The sequence below is a fragment of the Schistocerca serialis genome, chromosome 4 (genome assembly GCF_023864345.2).
Source record: "Schistocerca serialis cubense isolate TAMUIC-IGC-003099 chromosome 4, iqSchSeri2.2, whole genome shotgun sequence".
Classification (NCBI taxonomy): domain Eukaryota; kingdom Metazoa; phylum Arthropoda; class Insecta; order Orthoptera; family Acrididae; genus Schistocerca; species Schistocerca serialis.
Genome location: NC_064641.1, coordinates 829,011,922 through 829,035,639, shown reverse-complemented (window position 1 = coordinate 829,035,639; position 23,718 = coordinate 829,011,922). Strand labels below are relative to the sequence as shown.

The following is a 23,718-nucleotide window of genomic DNA, read 5'->3' as shown; positions in this document are numbered from 1 at the left end:
GCAGGGAAGACTCGTTTTCCAAACCCGCAGATAGAATCATCACAAAATCGTCTTCATAGTAATTGAGAAACCTAAATCTACACTGAAGAACCAAAGAAACTGGTACACCTACCTAATGTCGTCTACGGCCACCGCGAGTGCACAGAAGTGCCCCAACACGACGTGCCATGTACTCGACAAATATCTGAACTTTTTCTGGAGGTAATTGACACCATGAATCCTGCAGGGTTGTCCATAAATCCGTAAGAGTATGACGGGTTGAACAGCAAGTTGCAAGACATCCCAGATATTCTGAATAAGTTCATGTCCGGGGGTTTGGTGGCAAGCGGAAGTGTTTAGACTCAAAATAGTATTCATGGAGCCATTCTGTAGCAATTCTGGGCATGTGTGGTCTCGCATTGTCCTGTTGGAATTGCCCAAAAAAAATGGTTCAAATGGCTCTGAGCACTATGGGACTCAACTGCTAAGATCATTAGTCCCCTAGAACTTAGAACTAGTTAAACCTAACTAACCTAAGGACATCACACACATCCATGCCTGAGGCAGGATTCGAACCTGCGACCGTAGGGAATTGCCCAAGTCCGTCGGAATGTACAATGGACATGAATGCATGCATGTGATCAGAGAGGGTGCTTACATAGTGTCACCTGTCAGAGTCCTATCTAGACGTATGAGGGTCCCATATCTCAGCAACTGCACACGCCCTACACGATTACAGAGCCTCCACCAGCTTGAACAGTCCGCTGCTGACATGCAGGGTGCATGGATTCATGAAGTTGTGTCCACTCCCGTACACGTCCGTCCACTCGATTCAATTTCAAACGAGACTCGGCCGACCAGTCAACATGTTCCTAGTCATCAACAGGCCAATGTCGGTGTTGACGGCAGAGACGACGCCTAAAGCTTTGTGTCGTGCAGTCATCAAGGATATAAGAGTGGTCCCATACCGACGATGTTTCGTTGAATGGTTCGCACGCTGACACTTGTTGACATCCCAGCACTGAAATCTGCAGCAATACGTGGAAGGGCTGCACTTCTGTCACGCTGAAACATTCTCTTCAATCGTCGTTGGTCCCTTTCTTGCAAGATATTTCTTAGGCCGCAGCGATGTCGAAGATTTGATGTTTTACCGGATTCCTGATATTCACGGTACAGTCGTGAAATCGTTGTACCCGAAAATCCCCACTTTACCACTATGACAGAGATGATGGCCCCACCGCTTGTGCGGCGACTATAAGACCTCGTTCAAAGTCTGTTAAATATTGATAACCTGCGACTGTAGCAGCAGCAACCGATCTAATAACTGCGCCAGACACTAGTTGTCTCATATGGGCGTTGCCGACCGCAGCGCCGTATTCTGTCCGTTTACATATCTCTGTATTTGAATACGCAGGCCTATACCAGTTTATTTGGCGCTTCAGTGTATATACATAGTCCGGAACTCTCTTTATGATGTGTCGCGCGATATATACGTGGGAGGCAGGAATGTACTGTTTGACCTTCCCAGGAACGTACTGTCTCTGTATTTCAGCAATAAACCTGATCGCGATGCACAGCACCGCTCTCAAAGCACCTAACACAAGTGTTTGATGAGTATCTCTGAGTCCCTTTCGTGTTTACTAAACGGACAGATGACGAATCGCGCTGCTCTTCTTTAGATCTCCTCGGTTTACTCTATCAATGCTGTCTGGACCCGGAACGAAGAAAAAATAAGTGTCGGACGAACGACGTTTTGTACAGTACCTCCTTAGTGGGTTGAATGCACATCCTGAAAATTCTGCCAATGAATCTGTTTGGTATCTACTTTTTCTGCGATTTTTATTATGTTATTAATCCACTTTAAATCACTCCATATACGTACTTCCAAACCTTTAATGTATGTGACTGCATCCAATGCTTACTTTTCAAAAGTGTTATCGCGCAATAATGGGTCTTTCTACCTATTTATGCGTGATTGTTACATTTATGTATGCTGTCGTCTGTCAATCTCTGCAGCAATCGTCAATTCTCTACAGGTCTTCCTGTATTTCGATGCAATAACCTAGCGGTGCCATTTCTCTTTAGATAACAGCTTATTATGAAAGCGACCTTGTGGGCCTTTCGACGATATCTGCTTGTCATTTACGTATATTATTAATACTAACAGTCCTATAACACGAAGTTATTTTTGTGTTTCAACATTTCATACCCTTGAAGCGTTCGAATTTAAAAAAATTATTGGCTTAGCTGGTAAGCAGTAAAACGATGATTACAGGTCGCCAGTAAACTCACCGGTAGGCAGTAAACTGCTAGTGTGGTTACTACCTGAGCGTAGTTAGTGATTGTAACGAAGTGATTTTATCTGTAGGAACGTAAGAGAGATAGAGAGAGAGAGAGAGAGAGAGAGAGAGAGAGACAGGGAACTAGCCCATTCTGCTGTTGGGTTAACTGAGTTCCTCCAAACCCTGTTAGATGAGAGAAAAGCAAAACTAAGTTTACGATTATAGACTGTTTGTGTCATTGGTGAAAAATTATTTGTCATAGCATTAGACAACTGTTTTCCTAACTTGTAAAGGGTCGTTTGAATCTACCAAAACCGAACGTCGACTTCGACTAGTAAAGTAATGACGTGGTGTGTAACTACAAACATGTGAGAACAGAGACAGAAAAGAACGCAGAGAACCTTCTCATAAGGTAGCGCTCTCTGTTCGGCACACATTCCGCAATTTATTTTAAATTAACTTCGCAATGAGGCATAGAATTGAAATTTTAAACGTAGCACAGAATTGGATGACAATGCTATATTAACTCACTCACTTGTCTGTCTGTTCCACGTAGATCCCACGATGGCGGAGGGGGGTGGGGAAGGGAGGGGGAGTGAATAAGGGTGGTAAGGCCAGCACGACCGGCGTGTTGTGCGGGTGGTATCGGAATGTGTTGCAGGCGGTATGCGTGGAACTCGATGACGACCGCGAGAGCGCACTGCCACATCTGGAACGCTCGTATCGCCTTTGCAGCGGTGGACACACGGCGCTACAGGGCCCTGCCCACCTTACCAGCCAATTAGTGCCTCTGACTTCACTACAAAGCTGGCAGCGCCACGGCTCTGCCCTCAGCTGTGTATTCGCTTCGCTCTCGTATTGTTCTCATTACATACCGGTTGTTTGGTCTCAGCGCTACACCTGAGGATTTCGCTCACAGATTACTCGTTTGAGCTTTGTTATCCTGCCATGCCATCTCCATTTTCGATTCTCCTCCCGTTCAAAGGCAGGCGCCTGGCCAGTGCCAGTCTCTGCTGGTTGAGTCTTACTGATCATTGTGAGATTACTGTCGTAATAGTTCGCAACAATGAAAATAAAAAATTTTAAATAAATAATAAAAAGTTAATCTTGCTCCCTCCTTTTTATTATTTTTTTAGGAAAATAACATAGGCTCGATATGTTCATATGTTATCTTTACAACTTAAAACTTGTACTAGGTACTGGGAAATGGTTTTTAACTTATAACACGATAACTGCAAGCTTTTTTTAAACCTTCCAGGTGATGCAGTTTTTACTCAGAATGTGAAAACCTGATAAAGTGTGGATACCGCAATAGAAAGCTCAGTGTATTGCTTGGTTCATACAGACGAGGTTCGATACCCAAGGCCAATGAAAGTTTCGAACACCAACTGTTCGACTTGGGATATGTCATTTACGGAAACAGGCAGTCTTCTCCATAAAAAGGGGGTGGTTCGACCATTTGATTCAGGCGACAACGAGGACAAGGTATGGTATCGATGCTTCCGATGCCACAGCGTAGGTTGGCACTACGAGAGCGGACGTTCTACACCGACGACAGCGCCCTCTAGCCGACGCGGTGCACTTCTACGAGCGCCGCTCCACTTTCGCCCCAGTTCATGAAGAGCAGAGGCCGAGAACCATCGCTTTGGCTTAACTTGCTATTGAGACTTTCTTATCTGGACTTTGGCGGCACACCTACGTGCTCATCACCTTAAGTTATATAATATGTTTGCATATGTTTATACACTAGTAAAAAAAACCTTTTACTTTACTTGCAGTACCGACGTGCTTTACCTAACCTGCTCCTACTCGCTTCCTTCATTCGACCTCTTTTTCAGAATTCAGGAGCAGACCCACGCGCCGCCTTCCAGGCGGGATACAAAACAAGGTATGGAAGGCGTTCGCAAGGAGTCCATCAAAATGGTGCGTACAGCAGCCAGAGACCTGGAAATAAAACGATCAACAGTGGACAATGTCTTGCATAAGAAGTAACGCCCATATCCCAACAAGATGCAGCTACTTAAACCGTTAGCCTTCGGATACAGCCCAGCGCGAACAGTTTCCAGAGGATATGCTAGGCAAGAATGACGCAAACGATGATTTTCCGGAAAAGATTCGTTTCTATTACGAGGATACGTTTCATGTATCCCGTTGACTGAATCGTCGTAACGTTCATGTATGGGGTTCACAGCATCCTCATGTTACGCATGAAGTGGAAAGAGGCAGTTCCAAGATTAACATTTGGTGGGGACTGATCTACAACTGCATCACTGGTCCACTCTCTTTCATCGAGTGGGCCGTCAACAGTGATGTTTACCTGGACATTTTACAAACGCCTGCTGTGCCACAACTGAAACACTTGCTGCCTGATGTCATATTCCACCTGGATGGGGCACCTCACCGTTGGTCCCTAAATGCCTGTCAATTTCTAGATGAAAAGTTTCCGGATGGTGGATTGGACGAGATTGTCCAATTTCATGGCCGCCACGAGCCTCTGACCTCACCACCACTAGGCTTATTCTTGTGGGGTTTTGTAATCTAGTGTACGGAACTAAGGTAGAGACTACAGGACTAGAAGGCATGCTTTCGCAATGCATTTGAACATGTCACCGTGGAGAATTTGAATTGTGCGTGGGGCGAAATGGAATCCCTAGTAGACATTATCCGTGCCACTAAGGCTGCACGTATTGATGTGTATGAATTGTAAAGACGATCTATGGACAACCCGTACTATTCATAGACAAGTATAAGACGGTTCTGTTTAAGATTATTAGGTGAAAATACGCAGAAATAAACTTGAAATTTAACATACTTCTGTCTTATAATCTCATCAAAATGTTTAAAAGCCACTGATAAATTTCACACACACGGGCTAGAAAGCAGAAAATAATTATTTGAATAAAAATATAATAGAATGAGATTTTTACTCTGCAGCGGAGAGTGCGCTGATATGAAACTTCCGGGCAGATTAAAACTGTGTGCCGGACCGAGACTCGAACTCGGGACCTTTGCCTTTCGCGGGCAAGTGCTGACATTGACACCGGTGTGTCAGACCCACCATACTTGCTCCGGACACTGCGAGAGGGCTGTACAAGCAATGATCACACGCACGGCACAGCGGACACACCAGGAACCGCGCTGTTGGCCGTCGAATGGCGCTAGTTGCGCAGCATTTGTGCACCGCCGCCGTCAGTGTCAGCCAGTTTGCCGTGGCATACGGAGCTCCATCGCAGTCCTTAACACTGGTAGCATGCCGCGACAGCGTGGACGTGAACCGTATGTGCAGTTGACGGACTTTGAGCGAGGGCGTATAGTGGGCATGCGGGAGGCCGGGTGGACGTACCGCCGAATTGCTCAACACGTGGGGCGTGAGGTCTCCACAGTACATCGATGTTGTCGCCAGTGGTCGACGGAAGGTGCACGTGCCCGTCGACCTGGGACCGGACCGCAGCGACGCACGGATGTACGCCAAGACCGTAGGGTCGTACGCAGTGCCGTAGGGGACCGCACCGCCACTTCCCAGCAAATTAGGGACACTGTTGCTCCTGGGGTATCGGCGAGGACCATTCGCAACCGTCTCCATGAAGCTGGGCTACGGTCCCGCACACCGTTAGGCCGTCTTCCGCTCACGCCCCAACATCGTGCAGCCCGCCTCCAGCGGTGTCGCGACAGGCGTGAATGGAGGGACGAATGGAGACGTGTCGTCTTCAGCGATGAGAGTCGCTTCTGCCTTGGGGCCAATGATGGTCGTATGCGTGTTTGGCGCCGTGCAGGTGAGCGCCACAATCAGGACTGCATACGACCGAGGCACACAGGGTCAACACCCGGCATCATGGTGTGGGGAGCGATCTCCTACACTGGCGGTACACCACTGGTGATCGTCGAGGGGACACTGAATAGTGCACGGTACATCCAAACCGTCATCGAACCCATCGTTCTACCATTCCTAGACCGGCAAGGGAACTTGCTGTTCCAACAGGACAATGCACGTCCGCATGTATCCCGTGCCACCCAACGTGCTCTAGAAGGTGTAAGTCAACTACCCTGGGCAGCAAGATCTCCGGATCTGTCCCCCATTGAGCATGTTTGGGACTGGATGAAGCGTCGTCTCACGCGGTCTGCACGTCCAGCACGAACGCTGGTCCAACTGAGGCGCCAGGTGGAAATGGCATGGCAAGCCGTTCCACAGGACTACATCCAGCATCTCTACGACCGTCTCCATGGGAGAATAGCAGCCTGCATTGCTGCGAAAGGTGGATATACACTGTACTAGTGCCGACATTGTGCATGCTCTGTTGCCTGTGTCTATGTGCCTGTGGTTCTGTCATTGTGATCATGTGATGTATCTGACCCCAGGAATGTGTCAATAAAGTTTCCCCTTCCTGGGACAATGAATTCACGGGGTTCTTATTTCAATTTCCAGGAGTGTATTACCTGTTCCATATACCCCATGTTTTTCGTTATCAATCTTTCAAGTATTTTTATAGCTATTAAAAATTCACAATCCCGAATTATCAGAACTACGCATATGGGATTTTGAATCTGTATGAGGGTGGGAGAAATTATTTTATACTTTTCAGTCCGATTTTAAGAATTCCATATTAAAAATTTATTTTTATTAAAATAATTATTTTTAAGTGTAGGTTTTGGTCCCCAGAGTGATCTGCAGCACAGTCTGAAGTTTGGGTCGGGCTGGAAGGTGACAAGTTAGTTGCGATTCGCTGAAGCCGCAGAATATCATTTCATGAGAATCAGTATAATGTAATGTGTATCCACGGTGGAGCTGGTAGCAAAAACTTTCTTTGTTATTTTCCGCACTGCCAAAGGCCTTCCGGCGATTTTCATTTTTCAGGACCGTACAAATGTTGAATATCTGTGTGAATCGAGCTGACATCTACTTGAGACATATTCAGTCCGCTTCCCGACAAACACAATTGGCTCTGTTGTGGTACTAGCGTATGTTTTGTGGGCCCAGTATGTGCCGTATCTATCCTTGTTCCTTGAGTTCCACAAGGAAGTGTTGCAGACCAACCGCCCTGTAGCATGCATTCCACTGACCTCAAACTACCGCCATTTGCTCTCTCTCAAGCGCGAGCTCATTGGAGGGCATGGTGGAGATCTGTTGTGTTTCCTGATGAATGCCGGTTCTGCCTCTGTGGTAGTGATCGCCGTGTGTCGGTCAGAAGGAGGCCAGATGAGCGCCTGCAAGCAACCTCTGTCTGTGCTAGACACACTGTATCTACACCTCGAGTTATGGTTTGGGGTGTGTTTCCTTATGAGGGCAGGAGCACCCTTGTGGCTATCCCACGCGCCCTTACTGGAAATTTGTACTTCAGTGTGGTGATTCGAAATTGTGTGCTGACATTCATGAATAGCATTCCAGTGGGTGGTTTACAACAGTAAAACGGTCGCCCACGTACCGTTGTTGTAGCCCAACATGCTCTACGGAGTGTCGACATGTTGCCTTGGCCAGCTCGGTCCCCAGACCTGTCTCCAACCGAGCACATATGGGACATCACCGGACGACAACTTCAGCGTCATCCACAAACAGTATTAGTCGTCATTGTATTGACCATCCAAGGGCAACAGGAATGGAATTCCATCCCAGAAACTGACATCAGGCACCTGTACAACACAATGCATGCACGTTTGCATTCTTGCATTCAATAGTCTGGCGTTACTCTAGTTATTAATATCCCACTGTATTTGGTTCAAATGGCTCTAAGCACTATGGGACTTAACATCTGAGGTCATCAGTCCCCTTGACTTAGAACTACTTAAACCTAACTAACCTAAGGACATCACACACATCCATGCCCGAGGCAGGATTTGAACCTGCGACCATAGCAGCAGCGCGGTTCCGGACTGAAGCGCCTAGAACCGCTCGGCCACAACGGCCGGCCACTGTATTTCCCTTTCGATATGGTGCATCTTGCACTTACATTAACTGGTGATCTTTCACTTAAATACGAGGTTACCTAGACAATGTATACGAGAAATTTAGTCACTCTCCATTAATTATTTTTTGTGTTTCTGTCTGTGTTCCAAGTTTTAGCTCAAAATTGACTTGCAATGTCAGAAACCATTTAAGTATATCATTCATCCCTGTACGTTTAGTAAGTGTAGAGAAAAGTGGGTGTTGACTTCAGAAATGATATATATGATTATGAAAAGTAGCGGCGTTATGATCATCCTCTGCAGTCTACCCCAATTTACTTCTACTTCTTTTTGTGTCGTCGTTGCCATTGTAAGGATTTGTACTAGGGGAAGCAAGAGAGAGGATGCTGTTTGGTGGTCGGTATCCTCTTTCTACAACACAACTGCATATATGTATTAACAGGGTTCTACCTTAACAAGAGCAAGAAGCTACGTATCTTTAAGCTTCCATGTATTGGGTACAAGCTCTTCCATGGTAGTCCACGTTGGCCTCACTGCTGGTGAGGTACAAGTCCCGCTGTAAATACAACACTCTCGTAGCTGGTGATGTGAACTGACAGACGCCAACTAGAATAGTGACTGCGCTAGTAATTGTGACTAACTGGAACTCCGTCTGCGACTGGGGTAACTCTCAGTGACTGACCAGCCCTCCAGTCCCTGGTGGAGATCTCAAAATTGGCGGTAGAGAGGGCGTTGGCGGCACGTTGCATGCAAGTCTGCCTTTGGCCTCTCTCCTGATAGGCGCACTTGATTCAGCGGCTATTATCCATCTTCTTGCAAGCTCTTTGCCGATCGGTGTGCTGGCGACAGCTTATGCCAGCACACGTCATTAAGAATGACATGTTGCATGTTGTGTCATGTGTGCAGTTATGTACGGATTTCAGAGAGTTATTTACACTTATCTTCCCACGATGAGACACATACACAACAAGAGTGTCGCAATGTATCAAGAGAGCTCATACTCCCTTTCTCCTGTGGTCAAAGGGCTGTTGCTGGGATGGATAATGGGTGCAGCAAATGGCATGGAAATTCTAAATGTACTCCACAGCTTAAGTACGTGGAACGGTATGATTCTTGAGGGGAAAACGTCTAAATTTTCGAGCGGATTAATTGTGAAATTCTGGCGACACGTGGACTAAATGCTGTGTCCAGCAGTAATAAAACGAACCCAACAATGTGACCAAGGCTGCACAGTCGTGGGTTATGCTGACAGGGAAATCTCGATGTTTCATCGTGCGAGTTCCACCTTTTTGGCGATATGACAGGAACATCCGAGAGGAGAGAGATTTTCCAATAATGGGGACGTTCACACTGCAGCTCTCGGATGGCTCCTTGAATAACGAGGGGATTTCTATCGCCGAGGAACTGAAATATTGGTACAGTACCCTGAGCCTTGTTCCCAGAGGATTGATGGCGATGTAGCATTATAATGTCATATATCTGTGTCACTCTGAAGCGTAGAGAAACATTCAGTAAAAGTTCCTTGGCCTACCGTGATAATGTGTGACTTTTCGAAGTCTCCTCGTGAACCTCTTGGCAAAGGATTGACTATTAACCTCCACTTTTACACGCATTCTAGCACAAGGAGGCTTAGATTCTTTAGATCGTGCTCCAACGTGGCGGAATTGTGACGTAGGGTGCTAGCATTCAGGAGGACAGCTTTCCAAAATTTGTCCTGACACCGTTATCCAGGCTTCCATTGTTTCCGCCGGCCGCTGTGGCCGAGCGGTTCTAGGCGCTTCAGTCCGGAACCGCGCTGCTGCTACGGTAGCAGGTTCGAATCCTGCCTCGGGCATGGATGTGTGCGATGTCCTTAGGTTGGTTAGGTTTAAGTAGTTCTAAGTCTAGGGAACTGATGACCTCAGATGTTAAGTCCCATAGTGCTTAGAGACATTTGTACCATCCATTGTTTCCGAAGACAGCTTAAGGAGAATAGTGGGATGGTTATTTGAAAAGAACGAAGCTGATTCCTTTCGCATTCTTCTTACAATCCAAACTTGAGGTCCTTCTCTCGTCGACAGCAGAACGTTAACCCTATCAATGCCAACTTATTTTATATAAAGCCTGTTACCAGTGAAGGGGCGGGCTGTACCTAACGACCACCCTAGGAAGTTGAAAAGTACAAAATTCGTTAACTGTTGTAGAAATATTAACAACATTTTTAAAGACGTACAGATGTTTTAGCAGTGTCCCGAACATGAGAATAAATTTTAGCACACTCCAAGTAACATCAAACCAACGGCCTTGCCGCAGTGGTAACACCGGTTCCCGTCACCGAAGTTAAGCGATGTCGGGCTTGTTTAGCACTTGGATGGGTGACCATCCGGTCTGCCGAGCGCTGTTGGCAAGCGGGGTGCACTCAGCCCTTGTGAGGCAAACTGAAGAGCTACTTGAGTGAGACGTACCGTCTCCGGTCTCGGAAACTGATACAAGGCCGGGAGAGTGGTGTGCTGACCACATGCCCCTCCGTATCCGCATCCAGTGATGCCTATGGCCTGAGGATGACACGACGGCCGGTCGGTGACGCTAGGCATTCATGGTCTGTTCGGGAGGAGTCAAACAACACCAACGCACTGTCAGTAACGTGTACTATCGGAACGATGGGGGGGGGGGGGGGGGGACGATTTATGAACTTTTTAAAGAAATATTGTTGTGTAAGTAAGGTTCTGACCCTGAACGTGTTGAATATGACGTTCATTGGAGTTAGTGACGGATACTACTAAGAGTTAAATTTTTAGATTAAGTGTGACCGAAGAATTTAAAATATTTGTGGAATCTGCTGGAAGAATAGGTTAAAGGCACTAGATATTTTTTTTCAAATTTATGAAATGTAAAGTAACTGACTGGATTACAGCATTTTCAGAAGGTGTGCACGAAATACCCTTCTCCCCTTGGTATTGCGAGTGTTAAAAGCTAAACTGCGATCCTACCGAACATGCAGTGAGCCATGCCGATTGGTTTCCCAAACCTCATTACGACAGAGGTGGAATTTTGTTTGCCGTTTCTTCTTTTAACGTTAGTGCTATTTATTCAGGAAGCTGGCACACAGTAGCCAGCACACAGTAGACATCTGTAGGTCTCTGCAATGTTTAACGGCAAATACCGAATCGGTTTTATCGTAATTGAAATCCAACAGAGATATTGCTAACTTCATGCTACGCGTCGAAGAGCCTAAAATAGGACAATTAGAGTCCATTAGGCTTGATGGCCGGCGCTAAGTGCGTGGTAAGATTGGCAATTAAAGTCTGCTTGCTGCGATTGCCACATAATTTCCACTGGATACGGGCGGCATTGAAATTCGCACCAGAATGCTTAACAGTTACGCAGCCTCCTGCGTTGTTACTTCGTAGAAACATTCTCCTGAAGTGCTGTTTCTATTTATTTTCGTAATGAATATTTCACTTTCGATTGGTCAGTGAAACGACACGTTTTCCAGACTTGTATTTCGCAAGATCCTCTAGATAAATTACGTAAATGACCTTAGTTTTGCAATTTTCACCTGTTTAAGTTCACTCGGGCATTAGGTTTCTACGTACTGTGCTTTCGATCACTATTTTTAATGGAATCTCGTCAAAGAAATATTAAGATTTTTGCCATTCCTCACTACGTATGAGGTCCGCAATCCATTCATGTACACAGATGCAAATTTCAATTTTTGATAACCTTATCTTTCCACAGATGTTTCACTTATTGCTACTTATTTTATGTTATGGAGTGTTCGGTAAACACATACTGTGCTTAACTTAGTAACCATCATTTCAATTCTGTAATAGATTTCAAATACTTCACGGTTTGGAACTTCAATTGTATATCTTTTTTGTGGACTATCTATATGGACAACGCATATTAATAACGTATCATACCTCCCTAGTTTTGTAATTTTTTACTCGCGCAACTAAAATGTTTTGACCATTAATTTTATATTTAATTATGCATATTATATAGGAAACTACATTTTGTGTTTGTGGAATGTGCCCTCTGATAGTCACTGGATATTCTGTAATTTGTAAGACCTTGACGCATCATGTTATTGTGTTGCGAGGCCTAAGAATTCACCAACACGGAAATCTATATCATTTGACTCTGTCATCACCAAAACCACAACGTTTACGGAAATAAGTTTCGTGAATATCGAGAAGTGAAGGATGCACCAGCTGAGCCACTTTTGTCGAAATTTGAGTGCGTATTAAACAGCACATGTCATACTGAACAGTACAGCGTATCACAAAAAGTGTTAGGGTTATTTGGAAAACTTGTTTTACGTGTCTCTTTCTGTGACACGCCTTTGACCACTACCAGTGGTCCTGTAAATGTAAATCTGAACTACGAACATAAAGCCGGAAAAAGTAGAATATTGGCAGTTTATGTTCTAATTGATAAACCAGAAGCAGTTCTGAAAACTAACTCGACAGGAAACCGTCAGTATTTGTCATAACTTGTCTAACTAGCTTATTTTATTACTAGTAGTACAGGGGCAGCGTCTTTGAGTACCAATCGAAAAGTCCTGGGTCCCGGTTTGAACCTTGCCACTATTTAAATTTTGAAAAAAAATCGTCAGCGATTCCGGCTTAAGAAGTCACCCTCGTTCTGCCAGTGGCGTTGTCAAAGTAGGCAGAGGTACGGACAGAAGCCCATTGCACTGTCTTGCCCTTGGAGTGGTAAAATACCCATAACAAGCAGAAGAATCAGCAGTGATCAACGGCATGATAATGCAGAAGGCAATGAAACCTCTTCATTAAAGGCACATAATGTGTATCCACAGAGAATATGGCCAGAAATTGAAAAAATGTTATGACGATCTCTCAATTGACAAATGATTCCGGACTTGTCCCCCACTCGGATCTCTGCAGGGGACTGCCATTAGGGAGGCTAGTATGAGAAAAAAAATTGAATTACCAAGGAAAGGGTAACGTTCTACGAATCGGGGAGTGGAATATCACAAGCCTGAACGTGGTACGCAAGCCAGAAGATCTTAAAAGAGAGACAATAACACTCAATCTCAATGTAGTGGGGTCAGTGGAGGGAGTAAAGAGTAATATCTGGCAGCGGAATATGGTATAAAGGGAATAGCGTTCGTTATGAATAAGTACGTACGGCAGAGAGTGAGTTGCTATGGACAGTTCATTTATAAGGTTGTTCTCATCAGAATCCACAGGCCACAGTAGTTCAGTTATACATGCCGACGTCTTAAGCAGAAGTTGAAGAGGTAGAGCATGTGAGGATATTGAACAGAGACTTCAGTACGCATAGCGAGATGAAAATCTAACAGTCATGGGGGATTGGAATGCGGTTGTAGATGAAGGAATAGCAGAAAGACTTAGGGGAGAATACAGGCTTGGTTTTAGCAATAAGGGAGGAGAAAGATAAATTGAGTTCTACAATAAATTTCAGCTAGTAAAGCGAAAATACTATTCAAAAATCACAAGAGAAGGAGGTATACTTTGAAAAATCCGGGATAAATGGTAAGATTCCAATTATATTGCATTTGTCCGGGCAGAGTATCCGAAATCAGATACTGGATTAAAAAACCGGGCGTGAGTCGTGCTTCGGTAGCTCAGATGGTAGAGCACTTGCCCGCGAAAGGCAAAGGTCCCGAGTTCGAGTCTCGGTCGGGCACACAGTTTTAATCTGCCAGGAAGTTTCATATCAGAGCACACTCCGCTGCAGAGTGAAAATCTCATTCTAGATACTGGATTGTAAGGCATACCCACGACAAGATATAGACTCAGATCACAATTTAATGATGGGAAAGAATATGCTGAAGTTTGACTAGTCAGGAAGAATCAATGTACAAAGAAGTACTAAGGAAAGAAGGGAGACATCTGAAGTTATCAGAGACTATAATTACTGCTCAGTAGCTCAACTGGCAGTTAAATGGACACCACTAAAAAGGGCAGTTATGGAAATTGGAAAGAAGAACACACGTACCAGGAAGGTAGATCCTTGAACCCACGGCTAATAGATGAAATACTTAAGGTGATCGTGAAAGAAGTACGCACAAAATTGCGTACAAAATCGAAGAATATAGAAATGCATGACAGAAATGAAATAAACCGATAGTGCAGGGAAGCTAAGGTGAAACGACTACATGAAAAATGTGAAGAACTCGAAAAAGAAATGAGTCTTGGAAAGACTGTCTCAGCGTACAGAAAAGTCGAAAAAGCCTTTGGTGAAATTAAAAGCAAAGTCGGTAATATTAAGAGTGCAATGATAATTCCACCTTTAAAAGGAAAGAGAGAACGGATAGGTAGAAAAAGTACACTGAAGGCTTCTTTAAGGGAGAGGACTTGGCTGACGATACGATTGAAGAAGAAACAGGAGTCGACGGGGTTGAGACAGGGGATCCAGTATTGGAATCTGAATAGAAAAGAGATTTAGACTCAAACAAGAGCGGGAATTATTGCACGATCAGCTTAACAGATCATATATCAAAGTTACTGACAAGAATAATATACAGAAGAACGTAAAAAGAAATTAAGGATCTGCTAGATGACGTTCAGTTTCGCTTTAGGAACGGTGAAGACATGAGAAAGGCAAATCCGATTTTGCATTTCATAGTAAAACCAAGACTGAAGAAAAATCAAGACACGGTCATAGGATTTGTTGACCTCGTAAAAGCGCTCGACAGTGTCAAATGGTGCAAGATGTTTGAAATTCTTAGAAAAAAAAGGGGTAAGCTCTAGAGGTTAAAATGGTTCAAATGGCTCTGAGCACTATGGGACTTAACATCTATGGTCATCAGTCCCCTAGAACTTAGAACTACTTAAACCTAACTAACCTAAAGACATCACACAACACCCAGTCATCACGAGGCAGAGAAAATCCCTGACCCCGCCGGGAATCGAACGCGGGAACCCGGGCGCGGGTAGCGAGAACGCTACCGCATGAAGCTCTAGAAGAAGACGCGTAATATACAATAAGTACAAGAAACAAGAGGGAACAATCAGACTGGAAGACGAAGAACGAAGTGCTCGTATTATAAATGGTGTAAGATAGGAATAGTCTTGCGCTCCTATTGTTCAGACTATACATCGAAAAAGCTATGACGGGAATAAAAGAAACTTTCAAGAGTGGGATTAACATTCGATGTGGAAGAATATCAGTGACCTGATTCACTGATAAAATTGCTATTCTCAGTTAAAATGAAGAAGAATCACAGGATATGCTGAATACCAAGAACAATCTAATGAATACAGAATGTGGGCTGAGAGTAAATCGAAGAAAGACGAAAGTAAAATTGAAAATTAGGTGTATGGTTAAGGTATGAGGAGGTTCTTCGGAGAGTCGGTGAAGAAAAGAATATATGAAAACACTGATCAGAAGAAGAGACAGGATGATAGAACATCCGTTAAGACATCAGGAAGTTAATTTCCATGGGAACTATAGAGAGTAAAAGCTATAGAGGAAGACAAAGATTGGAATACACACACCAAATATCGAGGACCCACATTGGAAGCGCTACTCTCGAGTGAAAAGGTTGGCACAGGAGAGGGATTGGTGGCGGGCATCATCAAACCAGTCAGAAGAACGAAAAAAAATCCACTTCATCATACTGCTTTCCTTCCTTCCAGTTCATCATATTAGTTAACATTTCGCAGAATGTTGCTGAAATCCTAGAAGGCTTGATGCGTTTTTTGTGGACGAAACAGCTTCTCAATGTAAAATTGCACTTCATGGCGTCACAAAACTCGTTCTGTTCCAAGCCCAAGTTAGCTTTAGGGAGAAATTTCTTACACATGTGCGGTAATTGAAATAAACAGAGCCTAGCTAAAAACAGTGTTCATATCGTGATAGTGTTTCATTGCTGGCATCAGGGGCTAAAATTAGACCTTCTAGGATTCAAAACGATTTCAACCAAAACATAAAAATCTGAGAAAGAACACTTGGTAGTTAACTGCCAATCTCTGTTTCGTTGGAAGGAAGTACGTCTGGATGACATGTCTTTTCTGAATTTTTGTGCAAACCACTCCACAACACAGGTAGGGAAGCTAGTATCAGTCCTTAATTTTCCTTTTAGGAACGCAGACTCAACCTCCCGACCTTGTTGCTAGACGGGTAACCAGAATTATTTTTCATACCAAAAATTGGGAGGCAAATAGCAGGGGTGCTGTTCAGCGACGGTTCCAAATTATTTTGAAGGGGAATTCGCGTGAAATAATATGCGCTAAGGGTCACAGTACAGTAACTGTAGACCGTACGTAAACGAATAAATAGTAGTTGAAAGGTCGCCTAATTTGATAGGGGAACAGCAGTGAGACGCACTCTGCAGCCGTATTTGCAGTTACAAACGTAATATTCGGTGAGCCAACACTGCTGGGTCACCGGAAAAAGCGAAATGACGTCGTTCCACGTATAAATTAAAATTTGGTCCTCTTTTTTTTCCTCCTGTCAGACTGTGCTCTTTAATTTCGGTTGTTTCAGTGCTGTGATTTTTAAGAAACAAACAGGTAACAGAATCCCTTCCACTGTTTGTGAAACATTGCCTGTGAAAACATTTTTTTTGGCACGTAGCTATTATTATTTTATTAAACGATGACGTGCGGGTGCATCAGAGATGTGAGCAGGTTGTTGGTATCGCTATAGCGTAGAAATTCTGGTGGTCTACTTAATTACTGCAGCTAAGGTCTACCACACTATTATAGATTATTTTTACATATTACTAAAAAGTTTATTCCTGCATTTTAAATTTCGTTTTCTTATTGCACCTGAGATGTGTGACGTAAATATGTGGCCACAATATTTTAATTGAAATCTTCACCAACCAAACGGCAGTCGGGCCCAGAACGCATTCAGTATATTTCAAAGTGCTAATGTTAAAATTGTTGTGAGCTGACTATTTCTGGATACTGTAACAGCGGTAGAAAACGAATAACCGATGTGTGCTGCATGAGAACGAATTACAGTGCACAGGATTTGCTCGAAGCCGTTACTATTGACATTATATGATCATCATCATCGATAATCATTATATAGGCACACTAAAGTCAGCCACTGCGGTTCTGTTTGTATGTTTAGGTTATTGTCAGAAACTGCCATAAGGATTTGACAACGTTTTCATTAAAATATAGACTAATTTATGTGCAAGGAGTTCGGATATTCACCGCTACATAGATGGCTCTTCACTGAGATGACAAAAGTCACGTAATATCGACATGCGCACGTACAGATGGTGAGAGTATCGCATACACAAGGTATGCATCGACGGACCTGCCATTTCTACTCAAGTGATTCATGTGAAACGGTTTCCGACGTGATCAAGGCCGCAAGAAGGGAATTAACAGACTATGACGCGGAATGGGAAGTAGAACTAGGCCCATGGGACCTTCATTTCGGAAATCGTTAGCGAATTCAATATTCAGAGATCCAAAGTGTTAAGAGTGTGCCTAGAATACCAAATTGCGGGCATTCGGTCATCACGGACAACGCAGTAAACGACGTCGTTCTGTTAACGACCTAGAGCAGCGGCGTTTGCGCAGAGTTGTTAGTGCTAACAGACAAGCAACACTGCTTTAAATGTGGGACGTACGATAAACGTATCGGTTACGACGCTGTCGTGAAATTTTGCGGTAGTGAGCCACGGCAGCAGATGACCGACCCGAGTGACTTTGCTAACAGCGCGATATCGCCTGCAGCGCCTCTGCTCGACTCTTGACCATATCGATTGAACCCTAGAAAACCTTGGCCTGGTCAGATCAGTCCCGATTTCAGTTGGTAAGAGCTGATGGTAGGGTTCGATTGTGACGCAGACCCCACAATGCCATGGGCCCAAGTTGTCAATAAGCAGCCGTCCGCTGTGGCCGAGCGGTTCTAGGCTCTTCAGTCCGGAACCGCGCGGCTGCTACTATCGCAGGTTCGATTCCTGCCTCGGGCATGGATGTGTGTGATGTCCTTGGATAGGTTTAAGTAGTTCTAAGTCTAGGGGACTGATGACCTCAGATGTTAAGTCCCATAGTGCTTAGAGCCATTTGAGTTATTTGACAATAAGCCAGCTGGTGGTGACTCCATAGTGGTGTGTTTACATGGAATGGACTGGGTCGTGATTGCATTCAGCTACTTGGAGGCCATTTCCAGTCATTCATGGACTTCATGTTCCCAAATAAGGATCCAATTTTTATGGATGAAAATGTACGATCCGAGCGACTCACATTTGTTCGCGATTGGTTTGAAGAACATTCTGGACAATTCGAGCGAATGATATGGCCTTCCGGATCTCCCGACATAAATACTATGAAGATTTATAGGACATAATCGAGGTCAGTTCGTGCACAAAATCCTACACCGGTAACATATTCACCATTAGGGGGACTATAGCAGCATGGTTCAATTTTTCTGCTGGAGACTTCCAAAGACGATTCCATGCCACGTCGAGTTCCTGCACTATGTCGGGCAAAGGAAGGTCCGACAGGGTAATAGGATTTATTCCATGCCTTTTGTTACCTCAGTATAGCACCGTCTACATTCCTTTCGTTTACGGAAATATTTTTAAGAATGTAGCTTATAATAAAATACTGGACCACGTTTCCGGCAATTTTCAACACTTTCTCAGAAGAAGCAATAAGTTGTCTCATAAACTGAGTGTCGTAGAAGTAAGCAAGAATAATTACTCTATTAGCATTGTGATTGCGTAGCTCATAATTTCTACCAGGGTAAATAAAACTGGGTTGTGTTAATTACATCCCCATACTATTAACAGGCTTTTATCATGCTTGCAGAGTACGATTTGTCACATTTTTAAAAAAATTATGTAACTGGAATGAATGTACATTTGGTATGGGGAACATTAAGTATAAGTGCCCCCTACATAGTACATTGATACACTTTCTTATTTCATTTGTGAATGTTGGCAGTTGCTTACTATACGCTGCAGTCTTTTTCTGAAATGACAATAATTACTCAAATGTGAAAACATATTCCAATGTACAACACGGTCATTTATCTACGAACCTTGATAAAACCTTCTCAGTACTGCATTCAATAGTCTATGTCATACATTGTTACTGTACTACACACCAATAACCAGTAAGAGAAATCAGATTAAATGTAAGTACTATAAAAGCAGTCGCAAGTTAAATACACTTTTAAATAGAAGCTATTGGGAAGTAAACTACTTTCCAGTTTCAAGGGAGGTAAAACTGTTAAGACACTAATGAAACTTGTTAAATTGCAAGTGTCACATGCTCCATGGTAAAAGACCTTCATCTGCATCAAGACACATGCTGCAATTGCGTATTCTTCCGCACCCAGAATCAGTTGACACAAGAATTTCTGAGTCTAGTACTGCGTCATAATGCAAAAACGTATACTGGAGAAACGAACGTTTCGGCCACTGTTGCGCTTACCTTCCTCTGGGCTACTGTAACCACGCCGAAACGATCGTTTCTCCAGTATACGTTTTTACATTATGACGCAGTACTAGACTCAGAAACTGCTTAAGACAAGGTACATAATGGTTCACAGCCGACTAAGTACGGCTTAACTCTCAATATGTTATACAAGTAGTTCTAAAAATGTATAGCAGGTTACTAACCATAAAATTCTGTACCTGACGCGAAATGTTTGAAAACGCAGCACAAAACACAACCTTGTCGACCAACACCAAACATTTAGGAAATGGAAGAAACTGCTTGTGTACCTCCCTAGCACGCATTCCATTATGTGATTCTAAATTCAGTTACTAGACTGGGGCATCGACAAATAACTATCACGTGTCACTAGGAACACGTGTCACTAGGAACACTATCCTCCTGCTAAATGTGATCAGTATAGCCATAAGAGACACACCCAATAGAATAAGCGGACATAGTGGAACTGGCTCATAGCAGCAAGCTGAACTCTTAATCTGACGAAGATTTGCGTTCTGCAATTACAAACCAATAAAAATTTCTTACAGATACGAGATGCAGAGCACATTAGAGACTAAATGAAACGACTGGTATGAAACTCCAAAGCATCTAGGTGTGTCACAAAGTGGTGTGCGGGTACCTTGTGGATAAGCTCACAAACAAATTCTGTTCTGCCTATTCGTCCCACAGAAAACTATCTCGCTGCATTGACCTGCAGACGGAATTTCTAGCATACTTTGCATACTTTCACTCAACTGTTCTCTGGCACAATCGTCTGGGCCTATGCAGATAAAGTCAAAACATTGCTTACTATACGAAGGCATGACGAAAAGTAATACTCTCGAATTTTTTTATGCGAACTCTCTTAAAGCTTCTTAAATAAATCGAACGCTATTAAAATTCTACATCTCTATTCTTCACGTCATGTTTGCAGACTTCTGGGCTAGAGGCCCCAAACTGTAGCTTGTAACAAGGCGGTGGGTAAAGTAAGTGCGTCGATGCGTAAGGAACAGCGTGCTGTAATCGAGATCCGAATTCCAGGAGTTCGTCCACACATCGAGCACTCTCTCCTTTATCATGACAATCCCAGCTCACACACAGCCACTGCGACATCTACAACAATCTGATTCGTTGTGTTGACTATCATTTATTGACAGTCCCGGTCTGGCCCCATCCGATTTTCATCTGGTTTCAAAAATTAAAGAACACCTTCGGAGACTTCACTTTGATAGTGATGAAGCGGTACAAGGTGAGGTTGTGGGTCCGTCAACAAATTCAGTTACAGTTTCTCGTTGAGGCAAATTGTTCATCGCCATCGTGACTATATTGAGAACCAGATAACATGAAGACTCAAGTTGTAGAATGAGTTTTCACATTAAAAATTCTAGGGCACTGATTTTCAGCAAACCCTGGTACAGACGTCTACGTTATGAAAGTTATATGAGGCTATTACAGAAGCTTCTTCTGAATCCTTGGGATTCTTACACTCATTCGTTATTACTTTTACTCTCTGCCTCTATTTGCGATTAATACAGTAAATTTAGGATGCACTGTGAAATTCAGAGAAATATAGAAACTATGCATTTAGATTATGCGTAGCTGTCTAGGTTCCAGAATGGAATTTTATATTTTTGTGCAAATGTTGCCGGTAGACACCACGTCGGAAGCCGCCAGATATTACGAACAGAGGAAAAGAGTATCTTGTTAGCCCCTGCACCTATTCAGCAGAATGTTTCGATTCGGGAATATAAATTCCAGTGAACACCGATGTTCATACCGTAACCGGTTCTAATTTGAGCGATCGAGCGAGGCAGCGCAATGGTGAGCACACTGGACTCGCTTTCTGGACGACCACGGTTCAGATTCCCATCTAGACATCCAGGTTTACTCACAAATCGCTTCTGGCAAATCTTTTCTTTCAAAAGTTTATGGCTAATTTCTGTGGTGTCGCCGCCAGACACCACACTTGCTAGGTGGTAGCCTTTAAATCGGCCGCGGTCCGTTAGTATACGTCGGACCCACGTGTCACCACTATCAGTGATTGCAGACCGAGCGCCGCCACACGGCAGGTCTAGAGACACTTCCTAGCACTCGCCCCAGTTGTACAGCCGACTTTGCTAGCGATGGTTCACTGACAAATTACGCTCTCTGTGGTGTCACCGCCAGACACCACACTTCCTAGGTGGTAGCCTTTAAATCGGCCACGGTCCATTAGTATACGTCGGACCCGCGTGTCGCCACTGTCAGTGATTGCAGACCGAGCGCCACCACACGGCAGGCCTAAAAAGACTTCATAGCACTCACCCCAGTTGTACAGACGACTTTGCTAGCGATGCTACACTGACAACTACGCTCTCATTTGCCGAGACGATAGTTAGCATAGCCTTCAACTACGTACTTTATTTGCTACGACCTAGCAAGGCGCCATAGCATTTAATATTGATCTTGTGAAGCATGTCCAGTCAAGAGAGATGTACACCAATTGTGGATTAAAGTTAAGTATTCTACCAGTTACCTCCTGTTTTGCTAGTCTTATTTCTCTGACCTGTTCCAGACCTCACGCCAGCCTGCGTGAGCTTAAACGCGTGCCTTTCGGCTACCTCATAGTGGCTTGGCTGTCTTGCCAAGTCACAACAATTTCCTTCTCTATCCTTTCGTAATCCGAGCTTGAGCTCCACCGCTAGTGCCCACATTGTTGACGGGCGTTAAACTGTAATCCTTCTTCCTTCCCTCTCATTTTTCCATAGTTAATAACATAAACAGGTCATCCTTCATCGTAATCCGTTTTCAGAAGCATCATAAATAATTAACATGGCTGCAAAGCTGCAAGGATAACAGGGATAACCATCTGAAGAAATTGCGTTGCAATGAGCCACTGCATATAAATGGCATGTCGTATCAAAACTCTCAGTAAAGAAACCACATTAACCTCTTAAACATTGACTGTACAGTTTGAACCATCGTTTCGGATCGCTTCTGTTCTCAGTGCCTCCTAAAACGAATCAAACAGAAACGTTCCTTTACAGATTATACATTTCCTTTAAGAATAGTTATTCATTTAAACGATTTAATAGAAATATGACAGAATTATGCTACACTTAAAATATGAAAGTAATCGATTTTCGTTTAAATTCATTAGGCTGCGTTTCGTTGAAAATTCATTTTCTCGTTACCGGCTGTTGAACAATGTATCGACAATTGTTTCGTAAATCATAATCCACTATCATTTGGGCTGCTTGCAGTCTCAAACTTACATACTAATCTTTAAGATTCGTTGTTGCTGAAAGATCTCTACAAAATATTCCTAAGGATGATTGTGAGCTTCTCGATTTCTGCTCGCTCACGCTGTGGAGGCATCACTAGTGGACCTCCAAGTTGCTCTGAGTGTCCTACACGATGATTGATTTCCAGGTGTGTTACATGGCTGCTGGTGTTCATGTTGCCCGTTAGTGACTTCGTGGATGGTGTTAGTTACAGTCTCAGGATAGTCGCGGGTACTGGAATTATCTGTGTGACACCTCTATGGTGTAGATATTGCTGTAACAGGCAGCCGGATCGCAACAAAATATCAACCTACAGCATAGAGCGGCGTTTACGAGTTGATCTTAAGTTACAGAATTGTAAAGCTATGCAGCCCACAAAACCTGTAAGCGTTGCATGCTTGGAACGAACTGCGAAATTCTCAGAAATATAGGAGATAAAAATAATTTTCCATGTAGATTATGCATGCCTGTATAGAGAAACTCTCGTCCTACGTAGAATGGCTAGCGACTCGTTGACCAGTCTTGTGTGATAGTAGAAGACAGCAAAAGTAATTTCGCTTTTAAGAAATCGTCCACGGAGGAGAATCTTATGAACACACTGTCGGTTGACCATCACACAGACTCCTGTATGGAGGAGGTTGTAATAACCTAAGAAGCCTCGGTGGTTTAGAGAAACAACTGAAAGAGTTGAAAACAAATAAGTCGCTAGGTCCGGATGAAATCCTAATTCCGTTTTACGAAAAGCACTTGGCAACTTACTTAACTTGCATTTATCGCGAATCCCTCGCCCATCTCAAAGTCCCAAACGACTGGGAAAAAAGCAGGGTAAGAAGGCTAAAAGAACAGATCCACAAAATTACAGACCAATGTTTTTGACATCGGTTTGCTGTAGAATCCTTGAACATATTCTCACTT

General features: G+C 43.8%; 1 protein-coding gene across 1 annotated transcript in view; it reads right to left on the bottom strand.

Moving 5' to 3' along the window:
* The window catches only part of LOC126473435 (uncharacterized), an 860,366-nt gene that overhangs the window by 715,885 nt on the left and 120,763 nt on the right, over positions 1 to 23,718 (bottom strand). The window lies entirely within an intron of this gene.